Genomic DNA, 27,566 nt, shown 5'->3' on the forward strand with positions numbered 1-27,566 from the left:
CTGATCAGGTGACCCTGGAATATACTAGCCCCTGCCCGCGCTGCTCAGATCATTCTCTGTGTCACGGGAGCTCCCGCGATCGCTGTCTCAGATCACGGGCGCACCCGTGTTCCTGCTGCTGCCCCCAGTCCCAGGCCCTGCTCACCTTCCCTGGCTCCTGCGATGTCCTCCCTGGCTCCCGCAGCTCGGCGTGCGCGTCCCCTGCTCCTAGGGCGCACACGCGCCGTCACTCTAAGATTTAAAGGGCCAGCACGCCAATAATTGGCGCTGGCCTGCTATAAGTTTCTTCCCCTTCCTGTGACCCTTGCCGGATCTTTGTGCCTCATAGCCTTAGGGAAAGCTTCCAAGTGAGTATTCCTGCGTTCCTGTGTATTCCTGCGTTACTGTGTGTCTCCGCTCCCGAGTCCTGTGTTACCTGTGTTCCTCCGTGTTGCTGTGTTCCTGTGCCTGTGTTCCCGTCCCCTTCTGCCTGGACCTCCTGTTGCTGACCCCGGATTGGACTTGACCTTGCATCTCTGCCGCCTGCCTTGACCCTGTGCCTGGACCCGACCACGAGACTGTCTCCTGTTAAGGTACCTAGACCTCGGCTGCCACCGCGGGCCAGTCGCACCTGTGGAACGACCAGGTGGTATTCTGCTGCAGCAAGTCCAACCCGCTTTGCGGCGGGCTCTGGTGAAGACCAGGTGCCACTTGGACTCTGGTCCCAGGTGTCGGCTTGTACCACCTCCCGCGGTGATCCAGGGGATTCACACACCCCGAATCCTGACAGTCGTCTAGGAAAACAGAGCCTTTTGTTCCTCCGTTGCCTATAATTTACTAACTAATGAACCACGGACATTACTTATTATCTTTGGCTAACCAAGCCCAGGTCCAGCCCACTGAAAGTTCTGTATAGTCCTTTTTGACATGAATAAAGTTCCCCTCATCTGCCCAGCATTTCAGGGCATCAGTTTGCAGAGATTGAGTTATTATACTATACGTTGTCTTGATCTGATTTCTTCTGAGCTCACTCTGTGACTTTTATTAGTTATTAGAGAACCTGAGGTTGTGTGAACAAGGGCAGAACTTGACAATGCCAATCAATTCCCCTGACTAGTGGGTTCACTTGGACAATCCCTATGAATAATAGACCCTATGATATTCACTATGTATATGTTAGTCTAATGTTTCACCTTGTTTGTTTTGGATGTCCCCTAGATGGTCGCCGATTCTGCAAAACAAAATTCTTGGTACATTTTACCTACATACAGAGGCATATTGCCAGGTATATGACCCCCATGCATCTACAGTTGATGAAACTGTTTTTAGTGTAGGTTATTCCTGTAACAGTACTCGGTGCTTCTTAGTACATTGCAAGCAATGCGTCCGCTACACCTGTAACACCCATGTAGCTTCTGATATATCCATGTCGTTGGTGCTTTTGGTCTGGTGTAGTGACTTTGTATTATTCGGTCTCAAATGTTTCAACCTCTAAGATATGCAATACTTGGGTGATGGGTTCATTACAAAATTTAAACTTTGCATATCAATGTCTAAAAATTAAAAATTTTTAGACAGATTCAGCTTTTTGACCATACAATATCCACCTCTGTAATATTATAATATTGATATCTGTAAGACAACATATATTCATATATATGTATATATATAATAATAATCTTTAATATTGTACGATCCTACTCTTTAATTTACTATTTTCAGCTGTGATATACTTGTTACATCAGATTCAGCCTTCTGTCCATACAATATCCTCCTCTGTAAATATTATACTATCCAGCTCTGTAATATACTATTTTGATATACCTGTAACATCTGTGCCTATGTGATTCTCTGTCCCTTAGGTATATCAAGGGCTTCTTTTTGAGCAAGAAGTCCATCCCATTGTGCAGCATGAGAAAAAGAATAAGAACACAGACTACATTAGAACCAAGTTCTATACATTATTACAGCTCTAAAACCAAGTAATGCATGTCAATATAAAATCAGAACCAAGCTTATAATATAAACTCAATATATAAATGCAGCACCGGGGCCCAGCTCAGCACGTAACAAAAATGTTATCCATAAAAAAAGGAGATCCGATAATACCGGGTATACACCACCATATAGTAAACTATTCACAGTGGGGGAAAGGGTTATGTTCAGAAGGGATTAATGGTAGATAAAATATAGCGTTTATTGTTATGATTCAAATTTTCCTTTTCTTTTTAATATATACACAAACAAAAAATAAATAAATCAAATTTTTATTATTTTTTTCTTGTCCTGCTGTTACTGACAGACTCTCTATATACTCACATTGCTTCCATGCTGTTATGTCATCTCTAGGATTCAAAGTTCTGGTCCGCTCCCTTCCCATGCTTACAATCTGACTGTTGTACCTAGTTTCTATGCCTGCTATAGGATTAGTACTTATTAAGCTCCTGGTTATCCTTATATTCTGTATCCTTTGATTTCTGCCCATTGCTTTATTCAGTAGCCTTGTAACTTTGCAGGATGTTTGTCCTTTTGGTTCTGACCTGGTTCTGCTGATGATTCTGCTAGTTTTTCCTTGTATTCATCTCATTATTTTGCATTTTGGCACAGGAAAGGAGGATGAGGCAAGTAGGCAGGGACAGCTCTAAAGAGGATTATGTTTCAGGGCCCATTGTCACATGCCCATTCCTCAATTATAGTATCCTACTCTGCCTCAATAACCTTCAAAACTCAGTTAACTCATAATGATATATACGTGCAGACAGAAAAGTTACATAATCTCATGTGTAATGGAAGCTACTTACCTCCTGTGAGTGTCTCCAGGTTATAGACTGGGGATTTATGTAAAGCTTCTCACCACTGACAGCCCATGGGGTAAAATTTCCTACTTCAGTCATTTTTATGTCCTCACTTCTTGCCTCTTTTATAAATATCCAGTTGATGATCTTATATGGATGTAGCGCTTCCCCCTGGTCAGTAAAGTAATATGAAGGAGACATTGGGTCCCGGGCATTCTTCATCCTCTGTATGTAGCGCTGTAACTTCCCTGTGTATTGTACAAGTCCAGTTATTGGGTTTTCTTTATATTTGTCTTTTATATGTAAGAACATTTCATGTAGAGACTTTGCCAGGATTTCTACTGCCTCATACAATCGTGGGGTCACCCCGGAGGAGAGGTAATATCTTACACTCGGCACTGCTTCCATATAACTGGAATTACTCCCTACTGGTGATAAATTTAGTAACAAAAATAAATTATCATCATTTCCTTTAATTACCGCTAAGGATTTCCACATTAACTCGTATTGGTAAATATTGGGGAGTTTCTTGTAATTTTTAATGAAATATTCTGTTTTTTGAAATGGAGGCGAAGAGAAATCCAACCCAAGACTTCCGTTAAATCCTAAATACCGATTGGATGTAATGGTGGAGCTAGAAGTCCAGGATGGGGGAAGGATGAGGGTTTTGTGTAACAATACAGAGACATATTCGTATAGTAATAACACTCCGTTCATAGACATGGTCCCGCATATTATAATGACATTGACTTGTGAATTGCTTATAATATGTGATGTTTTGTTATTATAGACAGAATTCTCCTCTGTAAGTTTTATGGTGAAGGCGGCACAGATCCCATTCTCTCTCATGTACTTTGTCAGTATCTGCAGCTCATTCTCTCCAGCGTCGTCATCTGATACTAAAATCCCGACCCAGGTCCAGCCAAAATACTTCAACAGCTCAATGATCACCATATTGTGGGTGTGGCTACTTTGGACTGTTCGGAAGACGTGTGGATAGAGGAGTCTATCAGATAACGAGGGGTCGGTGGCTCCATAGCTGATCTATAAGATGAAACAAAGACAGGAAAAAAATACATGAGAAACATAGATAGGAAATGTTCCCAAACAGCGACCAGGAGACGATGCAAGGAGACATGGCAGAGCACTCGGCTTATGTCAGCAAGGAGGCCCATGGGTCTCCAGCATTGGCTGAAAAGCAATCCTCCACCTTAAATGAACTATTTTCAGAGGACATGTTCAATTAATTTATACTGGAGGCCCACCCTCCATCAAGGTCAAGCAAACAAACTCTAGTAGCCTCCAAATTACAGCAGGGTATTAGAGCCTTGGCCCATCGGAGGATCCTCTCACACTGTGGAGGGCCAGCCTGACACTGTTTCCTTTATTACACTAATGAAGTGCAGAAATGACACAATAATCTCTTGGGCTTTGGGCACCACAAATTTTTTCAACCTTCTGCTGATTGGATGTGCATAAATGACAACCAAGGGGTAACTGGAATGGAACAAACTGCTCTCCTTTCCTGTGATTGCTGTTTATGGTTCTATTCCATAAATACTATGGAATCTTGGCTATCTCCTCTATGTGGATGTTTATAGGGTGGTGGATCTTCGTCCTGTGTGTTTGAGTAGCATGTTCTGTGTATCGGATGTGCACATGATATCAGTTAACAATTTTTTATGTATTTTGTCTTTTTCTGCACATTATGTATTGTGCTTTTGTCCTATTTTTAAAGCATTATATTTCAAAATAAATCTAGCCTCAAGGCGAAGCAGGGTTTTGGGGCAGGGTTTTGGGGCAGGGTTTTGGCAGAGTTTTGGGATCGATATTGACTTTCTCGAGGCCCGCAAATCTAAGTACCTCTGGATTCCCCCCATGACTATCCCTAACATGACTGATGAAGCGAGGACATCCTTTACCTGTGTGGATCGAATTATAGTTCTCTCGTAACCTAGTAAAAAGATTCCTAATAGTTTTCCCAATATAAAAGTGCTCGCATGAGCATAACACCACATAGACTATAAAGGTGGATCGACAATTTATAAAGGATTTTACCACGTGCTGCATGTCCCCCAACTTTACCAAACCAGTCTGCAAATTATACCGACAAAAATTACAAGACCCACATTTAAAGTTTCCGATAGGAATACTTTTTTGGAGCCAACTAGGGTCAGACGTGGAAAAGCAACTGGAGACTAAATGGGTCCTAATAGAAAGGCTGCGTCTAAAGGTGACTAATGGCTTGTGTTTCGTCACTTCAGACAATTGGTCATCCCGTTCCAATATTTTCCAATTTCTATTAATGTTGGTACGTATAGCTCATTCGTGTGGACTATAGCCAAACGAAAAAGTCATACGTCCACCACCCTTCTTTCGTTTGTCGGTCCTATTCCCCTAAACTACCTCTCAGAATGTCACATGCTTTCTCAAGAGCTTTTTCCAAAATAGGAGTGGGATAACCACGGTCATTAAATGTGGGTCTTGTAAATTTTGTCGGTATAATTTGCAGACTGGGGGACATGCAGCACATGGTAAAATCCTTTATAAATTGTCGATCCACCTTTATAGTCTATGCGGTGTTATGCTCATGCGAGCACTTTTATATTGGGAAAACTATTAGGAATCTTTTTACTAGGTTACGAGAGAACTATAATTCGATCCACACAGGTAAAGGATGTCCTCGCCTCATCAGTCATGTTAGGGATAGTCATGGGGGGAATCCAGAGGTACTTAGATTCGCGGGCCTCGAGAAAGTCGATATCGATCCCAAAACCCTGCCCCAAAACCCTGCCCCAAAACCCTGCTTCGCCTTGAGGCTAGATTTATTTAGAAATATAATGCTTTAGGGCCAATGGGTTTGAACGATAGAAATGACTTGAGTGTCTTTTTATGAATGATGTATCCAATGGATCCACCTTATGGACATATTCATTGTGCATTGATTAGTTTAGCCTTGCTCATATTATGTGATCTAGATGTTTTATGTACTTACCAGCTTCTTTCCTGTGTCTCTCTCCTACTATTAATGTTGCCTGGAGTCCTCTCCTTTCTGCGATTCTCTCCCTTCTTTTGCTTATTCGATAATTGTAATATTGATTGTTGCCTTTACTGTATTTATATTATATCATACTGAGAGTTAAAGTGTTGCACATTTAAGCCGTGGTCTTCTCGGCTTATTTTAAACTATGTATCATGTTCTCTTATTGTTAATGGTGACTCACCACTGACATGCCTGTTGCCGGCACCCATGATACCTTGTGCTTTGATGGTTGTTGTGTCTCGTTGCTAGGACTACGCGCGCTCGGGGCGGGTATAATACCTGCCTCCCGGGATCTTGCGATGTCCGAGGCTTGAGAAAGCGCTTACAGCGCGAAACGGCCCGTCGCCTTTCCGTGGCGTGCATCACCCCTACCCTGATACCTTCCCTTCAATAAAGCGTTCCTGCATTTGATTTTGGTGAGTGCCATTTTTCTTTTCGATATGGGACTTTTTTGTAATGAAGATTTGGGATTGTATGAAAGTCTTTCTTGGGGATTGCTGATTGGGGATGTGTCCCATATAAAGAAATGGTCAAGGGACTTTCAGTTTGCTCGTGAAGTGGAGATTCTGTGGAGACTTATTTAATAAATCGTCATAGTAACAGTGAGAAAAGGTGTCAGAGGTCAGATATATAACAGGAGGATATGCACCTAATTTCAGGCTGTCCCTCTGTTGTCAATAATCTGCAGCCAGTACAGGGCATTACCATAGAAACTGTCATATGGCATATCAGGACGTTACCCAACCACAGCCAGGACTATTATTGTATAAATGATACAGAGACCTAGGTGCCCTATGAGAGGTTCTCTCCAAATTATTACAATTCAATATCATGTAATAAGGGCAATTACAATAACAAGCTCCTGGGCCCTCTCAGGGGTTTTGGGGATGAGTATAAAGATACCCCTCCCCCCCCCAAAAGGGGGATTCAATCAAATAGACCAAGATCTAATAATGTAGAATGATGTATTGTTTTGTTGTATTATTAACAGGATATTCAAGACCATGTTAGAATTTACATCCAGCCACAGATATTTTATTGATATGTTTTTTATTGTTACCATTTAGTCCTCCGGGCCTCCCTCCTGTCATGTGTCCTATAGCTCTACCCTTCTGTCATCTGTCCTCTGGACCTCCATCCTTCCATCTGTCCTCCGGGCCTACCCTCCTTCCATCTGTCCTCTGGGCCTACCCTTCTGCTATCTTTCCTCTGGACCTACCCTCCTGCTATCTGTATTTCGGGCCTCCCTCCTGCCATGTGTCCTCTAGCCCTACCCTCCTGTCATGTGTCCTCTGGGCCTACCCTCCTGCTATCTGTCCTCTGGACCTACCCTCCTGCTATCGGTCCTTCGGGCCTCCCTCCTGCCATCTGTCCTACAGGCCTCCCTGCTATCATCTGTCCTCTTGGTCTACCCTCCTGCCATCTTTCCTCTGGGCCTCCATCCTTCCATCTGTCCTCTGGGCCTACCCTGCTGCCATCTTTCCTCCAGGTCTCCCTCCTGCATCTGTCCTTCTGGCCTCCCTCCCGCCATGTGTTCTTTGGGCTTACCCTCCTGCCATGTGTCCTCTGGGCCTACCCTCCTGCTATGTGCCCTCCGGGCCTCCTTCCTGCCACCTGTCCCCCGGGCTTCATCCTGCATCTGCCCTCTGGGCCCCCCTCCTGCCATCTGTCCTCCGGGCCTCCCTCCTGCCATCTGTTCTCTGGGCCTCCCTCCTGCCATCTGTCCTCCTTGCCTCCCTCTTACCATGTTTCCTTTGGGCTTACCCTCCTGCCATGTGCCCTCTGGGCCAACCCGCCTGCCATCTGTCCTCTGGGCCTACCCTCCTACCATGTGTCCGCTGGGCCTCCCTCATGCATCTGTCTTCCTGGCCTCCCTTTTGCAATTTGTCTTCCAGGCCTCCCTTTTGCCATTTGTCTTCCAGGCTTCCCACCTGCATTTGTCCTCCGGCCTCTCTACTGCCATCTGTCCTCCTGGCCTCCCTCCCCTATATGTGCTTTGGGCCTACCCTCCTGCCATGCGTCCTCTGGGCCTACCCTCCTGTGATCTGAACTGTGGGCTTCCCTCCTGCCATCTGTCCTGCGGGCCTCCCTTTTGCAATCTGTCCTCCAGGCCTCCCTCCTGCATATGTCCACCAATCACAGCTTCCCTTTAAAATATTCATGAGCACTGGTAAAATGAAAGCTGAGCTGTGATTGGTGGAACAGAGACAAGTTTCCAATCTTCCCACAACATAAAGGAAATATACCAGAGAAGTGTGGGCAGATTGGAAACTTGTCTGTGTTCCATTTGCAACATAAATAAGACACTGTGGTTTTTTATGTGATCAATCTGGACATCAATTGGAGGTAGTAGCTTGTTTTTTTTGTGTGTGTTTAAATCTTTTGTATTGAGACCATCAAATTACATTAAACAGATTTTACAGCTCAATACATTATGTACAGTCTCTTTTTTTCACATAAAATTAGCTAATTATTAAGCCAAGAACAATTTCACTACACTGACTTTTACGGTGATTACTCTGGACTTACAGCTGTGCCGTAGCTCCCTCTCTAGGACTGGAACTGCAACTATACAAAATTCTACATATAAATGTCCTCCGAGCCTCTCTACTGCCACCTGTCCTTGGGGCCTATCCTCCTGCCATCTGTCCTCCAGGCCTCTCTACTGCCACCTGTCCTTGGGGCCTATCCTCCTGCCATCTGTCCTCCAGGTCTCTCTACTGCCACCTGTCCTTGGGGTCTACCCTGCTCCCATCTGTCCTCCAGGCCTCTCTACTGCCACCTGTCCTTGGGGTCTACCCTCCTGCCATCTGTCCTCCAGGCCTCTCTACTGCCACCTGTCCTTGGGGCCTATCCTCCTGCCATCTGTCCTCCAGGCCTCTCTACTGCCACCTGTCCTTGGGGTCTACCCTGCTCCCATCTGTCCTCCAGGCCTCTCTACTTCCCCCTGTCCTTGGGGTCTACCCTCCTGCCATCTGTCCTCCAGGCCTCTCTACTGCCACCTGTCCTTGGGGCCTATCCTCCTGCCATCTGTCCTCCAGGCCTCTCTACTGCCACCTGTCCTTGGGGTCTACCCTGCTCCCATCTGTCCTCCAGGCCTCTCTACTGCCACCTGTCCTTGGGGTCTACCCTCCTGCCATCTGTCCTCCAGGCCTCTCTACTGCCACCTGTCCTCGGGGTCTACCCTCCTGCCATCTGTCCTCCAGCCCTCTCTACTGCCACCAGTCCTCGGGGTCTACCCTCCTGCCATCTGTCCTCCAGGCCTCTCTACTGCCACCTGTCCTTGGGGCCTATCCTCATGCCATCTGTCCTCTAGTAGACTGGGCCATAGGAGGCAGTGGACGGGTTAGAAGGACAGCGATTGGCATGTAGCCGAGGCCCTTCTGGTTAGTTTACATGAAGATTACAGAAATATTTTAGCAGCAATCAGCCAGATATTGTTTCTGATAAAAATATTGTTGACGATAAACACTGATCCTGACAGCACCTTCTCCAACCTCTATCTCCCTCATAGGGTTTATTTTACACAAATCTTCATACAAACCAAATGTTGTAAATATTAGGTAAAAAGTACAATGTGATAAATTCCCTCCAGTGAGTAAAGTATCCAGTACCTGAGGATATCCGTATAGTCCCAGGATCTGTGCTGCGGGAATAGTGGTAGATGAGTACTGATCCCCAATGACACCAGCCAGCTGGCCACGCCCCGGACAGGAGTAACTAGGTATCACCTTATCTGGACCAGACAGAAGATGTAACACACGGCTGACCGCCACTCGTCCATCTAGACACGAGTCATAGACATGGAATCCCAGTGTAATATTGGGTAAGATGTCAGGATTCTGGTTAATATTATCAATGGCAAAGAGGAAAATGAGAGAATTTATTATCCCCTTAATTTGCGTCCTGGAGATTAAGAAATATACAGCGATGAGTAAAGGCTTATTGGTCTCCAGTACAAATCCACATCTGTCCCAATGGTGACTTACATGGAGAGCGGAGGAGCTATGTCTGTAGCCTCATCATGTATTACTGGTGACATTATATACAGGCTTGTAGTGTATGGAGAGATGGGAGGAGCTATGTCTGTAGCCTCATCATGTATTACTGGTGATATTATACAGAGGCTTGTAGTGTATGGAGAGATGGGAGGAGCTATGTCTGTAGTCTCATCATGTATTACTGGTGATATTATACAGAGGCTTGTAGTGTATGGAGAGATGGGAGGAGCTATGTCTGTAGCCTCATCATGTTTTACTGGTGATATTATACAGAGGCTTGTAGTGTATGGAGAGATGGGATGAGCTATGTCTGTAGTCTCATCATGTATTACTGGTGATATTATACAGAGGCTTGTAGTGTATGAAGAGATGGGAGGAGCTATGTCTGTAGCCTCATCATGTATTACTGGTGATATTATACAGAGGCTTGTAGTGTATGGAGAGAGGGAGGAGCTATGTCTGTAGCCTCATCATGTATTACTGGTGACATTATACAGAGGCTTGTAGTGTATGGAGAGATGGGAGGAGCTATGTCTGTAGCCTCATCATGTATTACTGGTGATATTATACAGAGGCTTGTAGTGTATGGAGAGATGGGAGGAGCTATGTCTGTATCCCCATCATGTATTACTGGTGATATTATACAGAGGCTTGTAGTGTATGGAGAGATGGGAGGAGCTATGTCTGTAGTCTCATCATGTATTACTGGTGACATTATACAGAGGCTTGTAGTGTATGGGGTGATCAGAGGGGCTATGTCTGTAGCCTCATCATGTATTACTGGTGATATTATACAGAGGCTTGTGGTGTATGGAGAGATGGGAGGAGCTATGTCTGTAACCTCATCATGTATTACTGGTGATATTATACAGAGGCTTGTAGTGTATGGAGAGATGGGAGGAGCTATGTCTGTAGCCTCATCATGTATTACTGGTGATATTATACAGAGGCTTGTAGTGTATGGAGACATTGGGGGAGCTATGTCTGTAGCCTCATCATGTATTACTGGTGATATTATACAGAGGCTTGTGGTGTATGGAGACATTGGGGGAGCTATGTCTGTAGCCTCATCATGTATTACTGGTGATATTATACAGAGGCTTGTAGTGTATGGAGAGATGGGAGGAGCTATGTCTGTAGCCTCATCATGTATTACTGGTGATATTATACAGAGGCTTGTAGTGTATGGGGTGACCAGAGGGGCTATGTCTGTAGATCTTACACTTTTCTCATCACTTCTCTCATGTATGGTACAATCTTGTATTCAGGACTTACTCTGCACATTGTAGAGCTGTTCCATTTTCTCTCAGGTTTGGTGCTGTATACTGATTTATGGTGAGCAGGGCACCGATGATGAGGTCTCCATCCTGGTATCGCTCCTGTAAAGCATCAAAAACTTCTCTTATTTTAAGATTACAAACTAAATATTTTAAAGAAATCCACAGAAGAAACAGAAGAGGAATAAGACTGAACATCTCCTTGTAGGAATAGGATGATGATAAATATGCAGGATATGCTATGTAATATGTGATGACTGGAAGCAGCAGGAGCAGCAGTGACACCGAGACAGCGTCTCCCAGCATCAGGGCCACCCTGGTGACTGCTATCATCTCCCCTCTTCTTATACAGGATGATGGGAGATATTTTACATTGTCTGATCTCATCTCACATCATTCTGGATCTGCTCCCCGGTGATTGTGTCCTCATCCGTCTTTACACTGGATAAATGTAGAACATGATGAAGAAGCAGAATTAACCATTTCCAGCTTTCCTTCTGATGTGAAGATTTCTTTCTTTCCTGCAAATTCATATTCCTCAGATTGTAAACAGATTCTCATCAATCACATTAAAGAAAATCCACTTCAGAATCCATCATGATAAACCAGGGACATTACTTCAGCCAACGTTACTGTGGCATCTTAAAATCCATGACCTCTTTACATCTAAGCAGCTGGATTCCCCAGTACCTGAGCGGCTGGCCGAAGCACAGTCTAGCGTTATACTGGTGACCATTACTTGGTTCAGGTGGAACAATCCTCACCCATGGTGGGCAGGGCCAGGGAGGGGATGCATGAAGAGATGGGGGGCAATAAGGTGGGGGTCCCCATATGGTACTCCTTGTGTATGCATAATGACTAGAGATGAGCGAACATACTCGTCCGAGCTTGATGCTCGTTCGAGCATTAGCGTACTCGAAAATGCTCGTTGCTCGGACGAATACTTCGCCCGCTCGAGAAAATGGCAGCTCCCGCCGTTTTGCTTTTTGGCGGCCAGAAACAGAGCCAATCACAAGCCAGGAGACTCTGCACTCCACCCAGCATGACGTGGTACCCTTACACGTCGATAGCAGTGGTTGGCTGGCCTGATCAGGTGACCCTGGAATAGACTAGCCCCTGCCTGCGCTGCTCGGATCATTCTGTGTCTGGATGCCGCTAGGGAGAGAGCTGCTGCTGGTCAGGGAAAGCGTTAGGGTGTTCTATTAGCTTACTGTTAGGCAGGAGTGATTCTCCAAGAACCCAACAGCCCTTCTTAGGGCTACAATAACGTTATACTTTTTTTTTTTGTTTGTTTGCTTGTGGCTGGGCTTGCTGGCACTAGTAGTGCAGCTAGTACCATATTGTGAGGAATTTGCAGGGGGACTTGCTACCGTTGTGTTTAGCTCTTAGTGACACACATATCCATCTCAAACACCGAAGTGGGACAATGTATTAGGGGTTTGATTTCAATTAGGCACAGTCTGCCAGTTTCTTTTTATTTTACGTTTATTTTTTCATAACTCAGCGTCATCTCATCTGGCATAGTAGTGTGCTTTCATACTTGGCTAGAAAATAGCCAAAGGAGAATCCAAACGGCTTACTTACGCCTACAATAGCGTTATATATATTTTATTTCTGGTTGATCTGCTGGTGGCTATCCTTGCTGCAGGGCATATACTAGCCAATTGTGAGGAATTTGGAGTGAGACTTGCGACCGCTGTGTTTAGCGCTTAGTGACGCACATATCCATCGCAAAGACCGAAGTGGGAAAATTTATTAGGGGTTGGATTTCAATTAGGCACAGTCTGTCATTTCCTTTTTATTTTACGTTTATTTTTTCATAACTCAGCGTCATCTCATCAGTGTGCTTTCATACTTGGCTAGAAAATAGCCATAGCAATAGGTTAGCATTGTTTGGTTTTAAAAACTAAAAAACACAAAAAAAAACTAAAAAACACAAAAAAACACAAAAAAAAGTAAAAAAAAAAAATCAAAGTTATATAACTTTCATTTTCAAAATGTTTAACTAGAGGACGAGGACGAGGGCGGGGACGTGGGCGTCCATCTACTGCAGGGGTCAGAGGCCGTGGTCCTGGGTGGGGTCAGACACCACCTGCTGATGAGGGAGCAGGGGAACGCCGCAGAGCTACACTCCCTAGGTTCATCATGTCTGAAGTTACTGGGACTCGTGGTAGAGCACTGTTGAGGCCAGAACAGTGCGAACAGGTGATGTCGTGGATTGCTGACAATGCTTCGAGCAATTTGTCCACCAGTCAGTCTTCCACGCAGTCCACCCATGTCACCGAAATCGGCACTCCTCCAGCTCCTGCACCTCAGCCTCCTCCCCCCCAGTCTGCCCCCTCCCAGGAAAATTTGGCATTTGAACCGGCATACTCTGAGGAACTGTTTTCTGGACCCTTCCCACAGTCACAAACCGCTTGTCCGGTTGCTGCTGAGCAATTTTCCGATGCCCAGGTTTTCCACCAGTCGCAGTCTGTGGGTGATGATGACCTTCTTGACGTAGTGGAAGAAGTGTGTAAAGAGGTGTCCGACGATGAGGAGACACGGTTGTCAGACAGTGGTGAAGTTGTTGTCAGGGCAGGAAGTCCGAGGGGGGAGCAGACTGAGGGATCGGAGGATGATGAGGTGACAGACCCAAGCTGGGTTGAGAGGCCGGGTGAACACAGTGCTTCTGAGACGGAGGAGAGTCCTATAGCAGAACAGGTTGGAAGAGGCAGTGGTGGGGCCAGACGGAGAGGCAGGGCCAGAGCAGGTGCATCAGCGCCAAATGTGTCACGTAGTGAAGCTCCCGTGGCGAGGGCTCCCGCGGCGAGGGCTAGATTTTCAGAAGTCTGGAGGTTCTTTAAGGAAACACCGGATGACCGACGGACTGTGGTGTGCAACCTTTGCCAAACCAGGATCAGCAGGGGTTCCACCACTACTAGCTTAACTACCACCAGTATGCGCAGGCATATGAATGCTTAACACCCGAATCAGTGGCACCAAGCCCGTTCACCTCCGGCCGTGCACACCACTGCTCCTTCCCCTGTGTCAGCTCATAGTCAGCCCCCTGCCCAGGACCCTGGCACAAAAACCCCATCGTCGCCTCCACGATCCTCCACAGCATCCACCAGCGTTCAGCTCTCCATACCCCAGACGCTGGAGAGGAAACGAAAATATAGTGCAACCCACCCGCACGCCCAAGCCCTTAATGTCCACATCTCCAGATTGCTTAGCCTGGAGATGCTGCCCTATAGGCTAGTAGAGACCGAGGCCTTTCGCAACCTCATGGCGGCGGCCGCCCCTCGGTATTCGGTCCCCAGCCGCCACTACTTTTCCCGATGTGCCATCCCAGCCCTGCAGCAGCACGTGTCAGACAACATCATCCGTGCCCTGACCAACGCCGTTTCTGACGAGGTCCACCTGACCACGGACACGTGGACGAGTGCTGCCGGGCAGGGCCACTATATATCGGTGACGGCACATTGGGTTAACTTGGTGGAGGCTGGGACCGAGTCTGACCCTGGGGCTGGTCATATACTGCCGACGCCGAGGATTGCGGGGCCTACCTCGGTCCAGGTCTCAAAGGCCTACTATGCCTCCTCCTCCTCCCACCCCTCCTCCACCTCCTCCTCCGAACTACCATCCGTGGGCATGGCGCCATCAGTCGCTAGCTCTAGGCACAGCAGCAGTGCCGTCGCTAAGCGACAGCAGGCGGTGCTCAAACTGCTGAGCCTAGGCGATAAAAGGCACACCGCCCAAGAACTATTACAGGGCATCACGGCGCAGACTGATCTGTGGCTGGCACCGCTGAACCTGAAGCCCGGCATGGTTGTGTGTGACAACGGCCGTAACCTGGTGGCGGCTCTGCAACTCGGCAGACTGACACATGTGCCATGCCTGGCCCATGTGTTAAATCTGATAGTTCAGCGTTTCCTCAAGACATACCCCAATCTGTCAGATTTGCTCACGAAGGTGCGCCGCATCTGTGCGCATTTCAGGAAGTCCAGCACAGATGCTGCCACTCTCAGGGCAGCGCAGCGCCGCCTCCAACTGCCCGCTCACCGACTGTTGTGCGACGTGCCCACGAGGTGGAATTCAACATTAACCATGTTATCCAGAGTTTACCAGCAGCGCAGAGCGATTGTAGACTGCCAGATGTCAACTTCCACCAGAACTGGTAGTCAGGTCAGTCAGCTTCCTCAAGTCTACAATGAGGAGTGGACGTGGATGTCTGATATCTGTCAGGTGCTGAGTAACTTTGAGGAGTCAACACAGATGGTCAGTGGCGATGCCGCCATAATCAGCCTCACCATCCCGCTGCTTGGCCTGTTGAAAAACTCTCTGATCAGCATGAAGTCGGAAGCTTTGCGCTCGTCACAAGAGATGGGGGAAGAAGATTCCCTTGTTGATAGCCAAAGCACCCTCAGGTCTGTTTCTCAGCGCATATCGGAGGAGGTGGAGGAGGATGAGGAGGAAGAGGAGGAGAATGTTGGCGAGACACAAGAGGGGAGCATTGCTCAGACCTTCACTGTTCAGCGTGTATGGGCAGAAGAAGAGGAGTTGGAGGAGTTGGAGGAGGAGGAAATGGGCAGTCAGGCCAGTGAGGGGAGTGAATTCTTGCGCGTTGGGACTCTGGCGCATATGGCAGATTTCATACTAGGCTGCCTATCCCGTGACCCTCGCTTTCAAAGAATTTATTCCAGCTCCGATTACTGGGTATTCACTCTCCTGGACCCACGGTACAAGCAAAATCTTTCCACTCTCATCCCTGGAGAGGAAAGGAGTGTGAGAATGCATGAATACCAGCAGGCCCTGGTGCACAAGCTGAAACAGTATTTCCCTTCTGACAGCGCTAGCGGCAGAGTGCGTAGTTCTGCGGGACAAGTAGCGAGGGAGAGTAGGCGAGCAGGCAGCTTGTCCAGCACTGGCAAGGGTACGCTTTACAAGGCTTTTGCCAGCTTTATGTCACCCCAGCAAGACACTGTCACCTGTCCCCAGTCTCGGCAGAGTAGGGCTGATCTTTACAGAAAGATGATGAGGGAGTACGTAGCTGACCATACCATCGTCCTAAATGATCACACAGCTCCCTACAACTACTGGGTTTCAAAGCTGGACATGTGGCACGAACTGGCGCTGTACGCCTTGGAGGTTCTTGCCTGCCCTGCCGCTAGCATCTTGTCCGAGCGGGTTTTCAGTGCAGCTGGTGGCATCATCACCGATAACCGTACACGCCTGTCGACTGACAGCGCTGACAGGCTGACGCTTATTAAGATGAATAAAGCCTGGATTTCTCATAATTTCCAATCTCCACCAGGTGAAGGAAGCTCAACCTGAATAATTTATGCACTCCTCCTCCTCCTCATTTTCCTCCTTCTCCTCCTCTTTGTACACTAAAGCAGAGGAAACTGGCTATTTTTTGACAGGGCCCACTGGCTCTAGCTATAGTACTTTATGCATTTAATTTTTCTGGAGGGCCACCTACCCGGTCCTCTGTTTTAAACAAATTTTGGGAGTGCCACATACAGGCACTCAATCTATTCAATTTTTCTGGAGAGCCACCTACCTGCTCCTCTGGTTTGAAAACTTTTTTGGACTGCCACATACATGCACTCAATCTATTACATTTTTCTGGAGGGCCATCTACCTGCTCCTCTGGTTTGAAAACTTTTTTGGACTGCCACATACAGGCACTCAATCTATTTCATTTTTCTGGAGGGCCACCTACCTGCTCCTCTGGTTTGAAAACTTTTTTGGACTGCCACATACAGGCACTCAATCTATTTCATTTTTCTGGAGGGCCACCTACCTGCTCCTCTGGTTTGAAAACTTTTTTGGACTGCCACATACAGGCACTCAATCTATTTCATTTTTCTGGAGGGCCACCTACCTGCTCCTCTGGTTTGAAAACTTTTTTGGACTGCCACATACAGGCACTCAATCTATTTCATTTTTCTGGAGGGCCACCTACCTGCTCCTCTGGTTTGAAAACTTTTTTGGACTGCCACATACAGGCACTCAATCTATTTCATTTTTCTGGAGGGCCACCTACCTGCTCCTCTGGTTTGAAAACTTTTTTGGACTGCCACATACAGGCACTATCCAAATTAAATTGTCTCCATAGCAGCCTCCACACGTTGTCTCCATTGCTACCTCCAAAAGTCGTCCATATAGCTGCCTCCATACATCGTCCCCTTATCAAACGAGGTGTGTCAGGCAGAAATTTGGGTTGTTTTCATGGATTCCACATCAAAGTTGTTAACTTTGTCGCCACCCTGCTGTGTTATCCACAAAATATACTGGCAAACTTTTATGATTAACCAATATTATTTCAGCGCTTCTTGCGCATCTGTTTACATTCCCCTCACCCGCCATATCCCAAACTTTTAAGAACGCTACTGCACTTGATCTTATACAAAAGGTTCTTAGAAGTGCTGTTTGGGGAGTAGCCTAGAGACAGGGGCTTGGATTGGCGAAAGCTCGCCTGGCAGCGGAGCGCCAGCTCCATGCCAAGATCCAACTAACATAGTTTTAACTGCAGCACCTTTAATCTACTACTAGTTCACTGCCTCCATGCATGTTCCCCTTATCAAACGAGCTGTGTCAGGCAGAATTTTGGGTTGTTTTCATGGCTTCCATGTTAACTTTGTCGCCACCCTGCTGTGTAATCCACAAAATATACTGGCAAACTTTTATCATGTACCGATATTATTTGAGCGCTTCTTGCTCACCTCCTTTGGTTCCTCTCTGCCACCCATTGGTTTGAAGCCTGAGTCCATTTAGGGTATGTCGCCATGACACTCTCTAGCCTGCTGCCGCTGCCTCTGCATGCCGTCCCCTATAGCAGTGATGGCAAACCTTTTAGAGACCGAGTGCTCAAACTACAACCAAAATCCACTTATTTACCATGAAGTGCCAGCATGGCATTTTAAACAGTAACTTCTTGGTGCCTGTTCTTCAACAACATTCAATTATATTGGCTCTCCTAAGGCCACCAATAGAGTTGAAAGATGGTGGGCAAATTCAGACCATCATTGTAGCTTCTCTCCAGGAAAAATGGTGGGTCCAGCAGGAGGCCCTCCAAGATAATGCAGTTCTGTCCACTGACCTTCTCACTTTTCCTGCAGTTCAAACAGCCAATGAAATGTCGCTTTAAAATAGTGCTGAGAGCAGCATCTTTTAAGTATCTTTGCAGGAAGATTTGGTGGATGTAGTCCTGTTTGGTGAAACTGGGACAACGGCCTGAGTGCCCACAGAAAGGACTCTGAGTGCCACCTCTGGCACCCGTGCCATAGGTTCGCCACCACTGCCCTATAGTGTCAGGGTCAATTATTGGATGTTTTAGATGCTATCTAGCTTCATTCGGTCACTCTGTCATGGCCATGCTGTTGCCCATAATTTTGGCATAATGGTGCGATTAAGCAGCCTCAGAGGCATCCATGCATGCTGCCCCTGCTGTTTCCTGTCCATTTCCGTGGTGTTTCCATCCTTTTCTGAGGTTCCCAGGTGTTTGGCCAAGCTTCCCTGTGCAGAGCCTTGGTCCCCTTGAAAAATGCTCGAGTCTCCCATTGACTGCAATGGGGCTCGTTATTCGAGACGAGCACTCGAGCATCGGGAAAAGTTCGTCTCGAATAACGAGTACCCGAGCATTTTAGTGCTCGCTCATCTCTAATAATGACAGGTAGATCGCAGAGAGGAGGCCCATGATTTTAATGGCAGCCAGGGATCACAGATCTAGGGAAGCCAGCGAACTCACAATAACTTTAAATGAAGACTTTAACATAACAGTAGTAATGGGCTCTGGTAGTCCTATCTGCCAGGTCTAAGGTAGCAGGTTGGATGCAGTCTGGTATGGAAGTTCACAGCCCATTTTCAGGAACTTGAGGCTGGAGAAGATTGAAGATGTTTGGGCACCAAGTTTAGTACTCTGTAGAGGTGCAGGACGGAAGAAGGGAGATTGCCCTCAGGTGAACACAGCAGCAGTGTCACGATTACACCCTCGATCCTCGGTACGGATTGCGGGTGCACCCGTGCCTGCTGCTGCTGTCCCCGCTCCCCCGGTTCTGTACTTACCTCTCCCGGCTCCTGATGGCTCCGTCGCGGTTCCATCCATGCCGCGGGTCTGCACCCTGGCTAGGCCGCGAGCTCCCGCTGCTAGGGTGCGCGCACGCCGACTCTTTCAAGATTTAAAGGGCCAGCATCCTCCTAATTGGGCTGGCATTTCTGGACTCCTATATAGCCCGGCGGCTTCCAACATCCCCTGCCGGATCTTCAAGTCCTTCCACTGAAGAGAAAGCCCTCCGTGTTCCTGTTGCATTCCCATGTTCCTGTGGCGTTCCCGTGTTCCTGTGGCGGTCCTGTGATCCTGTGGCGGTCCTGTGCTCCTGTGGCGGTCCTGTGCTCCTTTGGCGGTCCTGTGTTTCTGTGGTGGTCCTGTATTCCGGTGGCCTTCCTGAGGTCCTGCCATCCTGAGGTCCTGCCATCCAGAGGTCCTGCCGTCCAGAGGTCCTGCTGTCCAGAGTCCAGAGGTCCTTCCATCCAGAGGTCCTGCCAGCCCGAGGTCCTACCTACCCGAGGTCGTGCTTACCCATGGTCCTGCATACCCGAGGTCCTGCCTTCCCTGTGTCCCTACCTTGGCTGCCACTGCAGGCCTAGTCACTCCCGTGGAACGACCTGGTGACTCCCCGCCACAGCAAGACCATCTCGCTTTGCGGTGGGCTCTGGTGAAGACCAGGGGTCACTTAGATTCCCGTCCCAGGTTGCGGCTAGTACCATCATCTCCCGTGGTGGCCCAGGGAGTCCATAGATTCTCAAAGAGACTTTCCCTACACTTGTCCCCACATGTGAGACAGTAAGATCCGGCCATGGACACTGCCAAGGTCATGTACCCTGCTAAGGATCCACTTCAGCTACTGGTTGTTTTGCCAGACAAATTTGATGGCAACCCTGAATTGTGCAGAGACTTTGTTTTCCAATGTTCGCTGCACATTAAACTGATGTCCACCGAACGCTCTAAAGTGGTGTTTATCTTTTGTTTGCTCTCTGGAGAGGCCCTGGCCGGGGCTACTCCTCTGTGGGATAGTAGTGATCCGGACATGACTACCTATACCACGTTTCTGGTGAAAATCTGGTCCAGGTTCGAGCAACCTCAATTCTGGCTCCCAAGCTTGCCCAATCCAGAGTCTCCTCCAGCCTTCCCAGAGTCTCCTCCGGCCTTCCGAGAGACCATTCCAGAGTCCCCTCCGGCCTTCTGAGAGGCCGCTCCACAGACTTGTCCGGCCTTCCCATAGGCCGCTCCAGAGTCTCCTCCGGCCTTCCCAGAGGCCGCTCCAGAGTCTCCTCCGGCCTTACCAGACAGCCCGCTCCAAAGTCTCCTCCGGCCTTCCCACAGGCCGCTCCAGAGTCTCCTCTGGCCTTCCCAGAGGCTGCTCCAGAGTCTCCTCCGGCCTCACCAGAGGCCGCTCCAGAGTCTCCTCCTGCCTTCCCAGAGGCCGCTCCAGAGTCTCCTCCCGCCTTCCCAGAGGCCGCTGCAGAGTCTCCTTCGGCCTTCCCAGAGGCCGCTCCAGAGTCTCCTCCGACCTTCCCAGAGGCCGCTCCAGAGTCTCCTCCGGCCTTCCCAGAGGCTGCTCCAGAGTCTCCTCCAGGCTTCCCAGAAGCCACTCCGGTGTGCCAAGAGCCGCTCCAGTCTCTGGTGCCAAGAGCCACCCCAGCCTCCGCAGCTTCTCATTACTTCTCCAGCGGCCTCCCAGCCTCCGCAGCCTCGCAGTACTGCTCCAGCGGCTGCCCAGCCTTTGCAGCTTCCCAATGCTGCTCCAGCGGCTGCCCAGCCTCCGCAGCTTCCCAGTGCTGCTCCAGCAGCTCCCCAGCCTCCACAGCTTCCCAGTGCTGCTCCAGCGGCTCCCCGGCCTCTGCAGCTTACAGTTTCCCAAGGGCCACTCCAGCCTCCGGCCAAAAGACGTTCTACACATCCTCAAGATGTCCCCGACTTGTTCCATGCCCGGTCCAAACACCACATGGATAGTCCTGTCTTCACTGTTCCTGCTCTCCTCCTCAGTTGTCTCATCACCAAGAAGAATTGGAGGAAGCGTGGGTCTGATTCCTGGCTAAGCCACGCGCTCCAGCTGCTAGGGTGCGCCGACTCTTTCAAGATTTAAAGGGCCAGCGTCCTCCTAATTGGGCTGGCATTTCTGGACTCTTATATAGCCTTCGGCTCCCAGCATCCCCTGCCGGATCTTCAAGTCCTTCCACTGAAGAGAAAGCCCTCCGTGTTTCCTGTGCGTTTCCAGACGCATCCGTGTTCCTGTGGCATTCCCGTGTTCCTGTGGCGTTCCCGTGTTCCTGTGGCGTTCCCGTGTTCCTCTGTCGGTCCTGTGCTCCTGTGGTGGTCCTGTACTCCTGTGGCGGACCTGTACTCCTGTGGTGGTCCTGTGTTTCTGTGGTGGTCCTGTATCCCAGTGGCCTTCCTTAGGTCCTGCCATCCAGAGGTCCTGCCTTCCAGAGGTCCTGCCGTCCAGAGGTCCTGCCATCCAGAGGTCCTGCCAGCCCGAGGTCCTGCCAGCCCGAGGTCCTGCCAGCCCAAGGTCCTGCATACCCGAGGTCTTGCCTTCCCTGTGTCCTTACCTTGGCTGCCACCTCGGGCCTAGTCGCACCTGTGGAACTACCTGGTGACTCCCCGCAGCAAGACCATCCCACTTTGAAGCGGGGTCTGGCGAAGACCGGAGGTCACTTAGATTCCGGTCCTGAGAAGCAGCTAGTACCATCCTCTCCCGTGGTGGCCCAGGGAGTCCACAGACTCTCAAAGAGACTTTCCCTACACTTGTCCCCACAAGTATGACAAGCAGCAGGCTACTGTCTGCAGTCCATGTGTAAGAAAGATCTGGAACTTCACCTAGAGGGATTATACGTTAACTTTCCCTCTGGGTGGGATTCCAGGCTGCCAACCAATAATGATTCTCAGGGCAGAACAGGATTTAAAATCATAAAACACAAATTATCTTTGGTTAACAATTTAACCATTCTTCCAGGCTCATAGAATCCGGCTTCCACAGCACATGTGCAGTGAGCACTATCTACTATATTCTAAAAAGGTGCACAGTGAGGTGAAGCTCCATACTGATATGACCATAAAGATTACGCGACGATATAGTATAAAGTAAACATTTTACATCCAGAAAAAAATGAATAAAAAGAAAGATATTTAAACACAGAGAGGAAAGATATGAGTACAACAGGCGAAGTATAGATAAAAATATAACTTTTAATACATTTTATACAAGTAGGAGTCGGACACAATGATTCTACAAAAATTAAAAAGATGCTAGAATGCCACCCACTAAACTGTCCAAACACTCGACCCTATTCACTGCAAATGGCAAATCAGCATAAAAACCATGCGGTGAGTCTTTAGGTACATAGGCAAATTACAAAAAGGTTCACAACCCGAGCAGGTAAATGGTATGAAAAACCAGACAAGTTTTGTACCTTTAAAAAATCTGTGTAAGAAAGGATGCAAGGACTTTGTGACTTGTCAGTTTGTCACTTTGTAATGATGTAAAAACCAAAGTATGGAAAAGTATGCAGGAAAACAGAGATCAGACAGTGCCATGAGGAACTTTAGGGTGGCGTAGTGTAGGATCTGAACAGAATCCTAAGATAACCCTCACAGATGGCAGGGATCCCTATTAGACCTTAGTGCCTCAACTCGGGGAGGTGGTCCTATGGGACCATCACCTGACTGGAACCTGTTCCTATAATTTTTCCTACTGTCCCTCTTTTTTCTGTATATCACTTTAGACAGAAAGAAGAGATTTTTTCAGTAGTGCCCTCGGACATATGAGAAGAAACGTGTCCCAATCTGGGGTTGTTTAGAGGTCAATGGAGGGGTTAATGTGGTTATTCTCGATAGCACCCTGTATATTATATTGAATGAAGCTTTACTAGCCTCGGACTGCACATATGAATTGTTAAGATCAAATCCTACAAATAGCTTTGGACAAGAATTGGAATGACTATTGTTGGACGGTGTATCTTTAAATATACTGGATACTAAGCTATACGAATACTTGAATGGTGGAGGAAGCTTGGCTGGCAAAGGTTCTTTACATGAGAGACTTGGGAATGGCTTGTTGCTTGGCTTCAGCCTTTGGTATCTCGATGTTTCTAAGAGACAGTAAACATATATTGGGGGTCATTTACTAAGGGCCCGATTCGCGTTTTCCCGACCTGTTACCCGAATATTTCCGATTTGCGCCGATTTTCCCTGAATTGCCCCGGGATTTTGCGATCGGATTGTGGCGCATCGGCGCTGGCATGCACGCAACGGAAATCGGGGGGTGTGGCCGAACGGTAATCCAACGGATTCGGAAAAACCACCGCATTTAAAAAAAAAATTGGTCGCACGAGCCATACTCACAAGCACCACGATGAAGACGATGAACTCCGGGGCATCTCGGCGGACCTCGGCGCAGCAGCGCCACCTGGTGGACATCGGGCGCAGGACCTTCATGAATCGCCGGAAGACCCGAACGCTCGTCAGAGAAGCCGCTGCTGGAACGCGAATGGACCGGGTAAGTAAATGTGCCCCATTATGTTTTATATATAAAATGAAACTAGGGCAAAGCTCCATCTGGATTACCGGTGATATTACATTGTTGTACACAATTACCTGCCAGTTACAGTATCTTTTACGTTCTAAATTTTTCACATTCAATGAGAACTTCTACCTGCAACGTAGGGGAGCAGCGATAGGGGCTAAGCTTTCCCCGTCGCGCAGTAACCTCTACATTGCATGGTGGGAGGAAAGTTATGCTTCTTCAGATAATCCTTTTGTAACAGATATAACCTGGTATGTTCGCTATATGGATGGAATACTGATTGTATGGTCGTCCAGTAGCAAAAATATCATGGACCTTGTAGAATAATAATCCCTTGGGTTTGGTTTTTATGTACAGCTGAGATCCCTTTTTTATTATTTCTTTGGGATTTGACGTTGACACTGACAGATGGGTGTGTAGCTGCAGAGACTAACAGGAAACCCATAGCAGGAAATGCTATCCGGCATGGCACATCCTGCCATCCAGAACACGCTATTAAAGGGGTGCCTGTGGGTGAAATGCTACCAGCTAGGAGAAACTGTCCTAACTCAGAAAGTTATAGAAAAGAAAAGGATAATATTTCTGCTTCTTTGGTAGCTCGCAGGTTTCCAAGGTGGACCTTAAAAAGAGCAGAAAGGATTAGTCATGCTCGAGATAGATCAAATTTACTATGCAAAATCCAAAAATGAAAACGTGAATAGTCGCCCTACCATGGTAACTGCTTACAGTAGGAAATTTAATAAAAGATGGAAAATTATTCTATTTTGGCTTCAGGTTGCAGTTTCTCTACTAAAAAGCCACCCACATTAGGATCTCTACCAGCACCTAGTATGGTCGGCCATCGTCCTGAGAATAATACACAGCTGGATTTAGTAGGTTCTTTAGATGTGGCAGGTCCCGATGCACAGAAGGTTCTTTTGCTAATGAAATAAAAACCGTTACCTCTACAATTGATAACAGTGTCTTCCCATTAAAACTTTCATAAACTGCGATACACGTAAAGTAATTTACAATATTGATTGTATGGAATGTAATTTTTCTCGTGTCGGCTGCACGGCAAGAAAACTCAAGAATTGATCGCTGATCTAATAAATGACATTTCCAATGTCAATAAGAAAAATGTCTCTAGCGCTACTTTGCTTTTTCGAACAGATCATCATGGAGAAACCTCAGGTTTGAGATTCTCTGGCATTGAAAGAGTGTTTTTTTTCCACACAGAGGTGGTGATAACAGACGAGGCCTCCTAAATAGGGAAGGTTTAGGGAAGTGTTGCTCCATATGGTTTCAATATTAGAAATGATATTTTGTATGTTATTAAATCAAAAATGTTATATGTGGCGTTAGAAGGGGAAGTGATGTTTGTTTTGGTCCCTCCCCTTTCTGGGCGTGGTATATACCTTCACCTTGACTGATTAAGAGTCGTATCACTTGAAACGTGTAAGATCTGTGGATCCGTTCTCTCTGATGTAAAGCTGCCGCTGGTTTTATGATGATGGAATGAATAAAGGATTTGTATTTTTTCAAACTTATCCCAGTGGATTTGCTGGTTCATTTTTCCCGACATTTCCTGTTTGGACTTGCTGCCAGAACCTCAGCTCATGGAACCGTGCATCACCAGGTGAACTGGATTATTCATCCAAATACTTTCTGTAGTAGTGTACAATGCTTCATGACAGCACGCATCGAGCAGAGATAGAGCTCAAATAGGGGAAAACTGCCCAGACAGCGGGACAAGACCTGCGGACAACCGGACCTAGCAATGCCCCTTATAATGTATATTATGGGATGTACAGACCAGTTTTCAAATTTGAATTTAAAAAACATCATCAGGATAAGACAATCCTCCCTGGAAAGGCAAATACGTTTTCAACCTTACCAGCAGCTTTTAAAAAGTTATAAGTATTTGAACCTCCAATGTAATGCAATCTTTGTTTATTAAAGAATATAATCGTCACATATGATGTATGGTGTGCAATCCAAACGAACATGTTGGATAGTAACCGTAAGTGGGGATAGGAGGAAGAAGCAAACTACATGGCTGTAATCCAGTACAATAAAGGAAGTTTCATGTTAAAGTTGAGTGAAACCTGCAAGGAAGAATACTGAAGAAGGTGAACTGTAACCTGTAGCAACCAAACCAATGGTAGAGAAAGGACGACAACAAGAGTAAAGAGAGTGCAGGCCATTTGGGGTTTTCTATGAGGGCAAGTTATTGTATCTGAAAAAATAGAAAAGGGTCAATAACCACAGAAATGATGACAAATGTATCAAGAGTAATTCTAAAACAAATCACAGCAACGTAAGTGTCAGGATTTGGGATGTGTGAATCCACTGGACCACCGCGGGAGATGGAACTAGCCGACACCTGGGACCGGAGTCTAAGTGGCACCTGATCCTCACCAGAGCCCACCGCAAGGCGAGTTGGACTTGCTGCAGCAGGATACTACCAGGTCGTTCTACAGGTGCGACTAGCCCACGGGGGCAGCCGAGGTCGAGGTGCCTTAGCGGATGACAGTCTCGTGGTCGGGTCCAGGCACAGGGTCAGGGCAGGCGGCAGAGATGCAGGGTCAAGTCCAATCCAGGGTCAGCAACGGGAGGTCCAGGCAGATGGGAACGGGAACACAGCAACACAAAGGAACAATGGTAACATGGCAACACAGGAGCAGGGATACACAGGAACGCAGGAACACAGGATACACAGAAGCGCAGGAACACACAGGAACGCAGGATAAACAGGAATGCAGGTTACACAGGAACGCAAGATACACAAGAATAAAGGATAAAAAGGAATGCAGGAACACACAGGAACGCAAGATACACGGAAACGCAGGATACACAGGAACGCAGGATACACAGGAACGTAGGATACACAGAAACGCAGGAACACACAGGAACGCAGGATAAACAACAAATGCATGAATACTCAGGAACACAGGATACACAGGAACGCAGGATACACAGGAACGCAGGAACACAAGATACACAAAAAAGCAGGAACACACAGGAACGCAGGATACACAGGAATGCAGGATACACAGGAACGCAGGAACACAGGATACACAGAAACGCAGGAACACACAGGAACGCAGGATACACAGGAATGCAGGAATACTCAGGAATGCAGGAATACTCAGGAACACAGGATACACAGGAACACAGGATACACAGGAACGCAGGATACACAGGAACGCAGGATACACAGGAACAAGGGACACACAGGAACGCAGGATACACGGGAATGCAGGAATACTCAGGAATGCAGGAATACTCAGGAACACAGGATACACAGGAACACAGGATACACAGGAACGCAGGATACAGAGGAACGCAGGATACACAGGAACAAGGAACACACAGGAACGCAGGATACACGGGAACGCAGGATACAGAGCAACGCAGGAATACACAGAAACACAGGATACACAAGAATGCAGGATACACAGGAACGCAGGAATACACAGGAACGCAGGATACACGGGTACGCAGGATACACAGGAACAAGGGACACACAGGAACGCAGGATACACGGGAACGCAGGATACAGAGCAAAGCAGGAATACACAGAAACACAGGATACACAAGAACGCAGGATACACAGAAACGCAGGAACACACAGGAACGCATTATACACAGGAATGCAGGAATACTCAGGAACACAGGATACACAGGAACGCAGGATACACAGGAACGCAGGATACACAGGAACGCAGGATACACAGGAACAAGGAACACACAGGAACGCAGGATACACGGGAACGCAGGATACAGAGCAACGGAGGAATACACAGGAACGCAGGATACACAGGAACGCAGGAATACACAGGAACGCAGTATACACAGGAACGCAGGATACACAGGAACGCAGGATACACAAGAATAAAGGATAAACAGGAACGCAG

This window comes from Engystomops pustulosus, chromosome 1, assembly GCF_040894005.1.
Source record: "Engystomops pustulosus chromosome 1, aEngPut4.maternal, whole genome shotgun sequence".
In the NCBI taxonomy this organism is placed as follows: domain Eukaryota; kingdom Metazoa; phylum Chordata; class Amphibia; order Anura; family Leptodactylidae; genus Engystomops; species Engystomops pustulosus.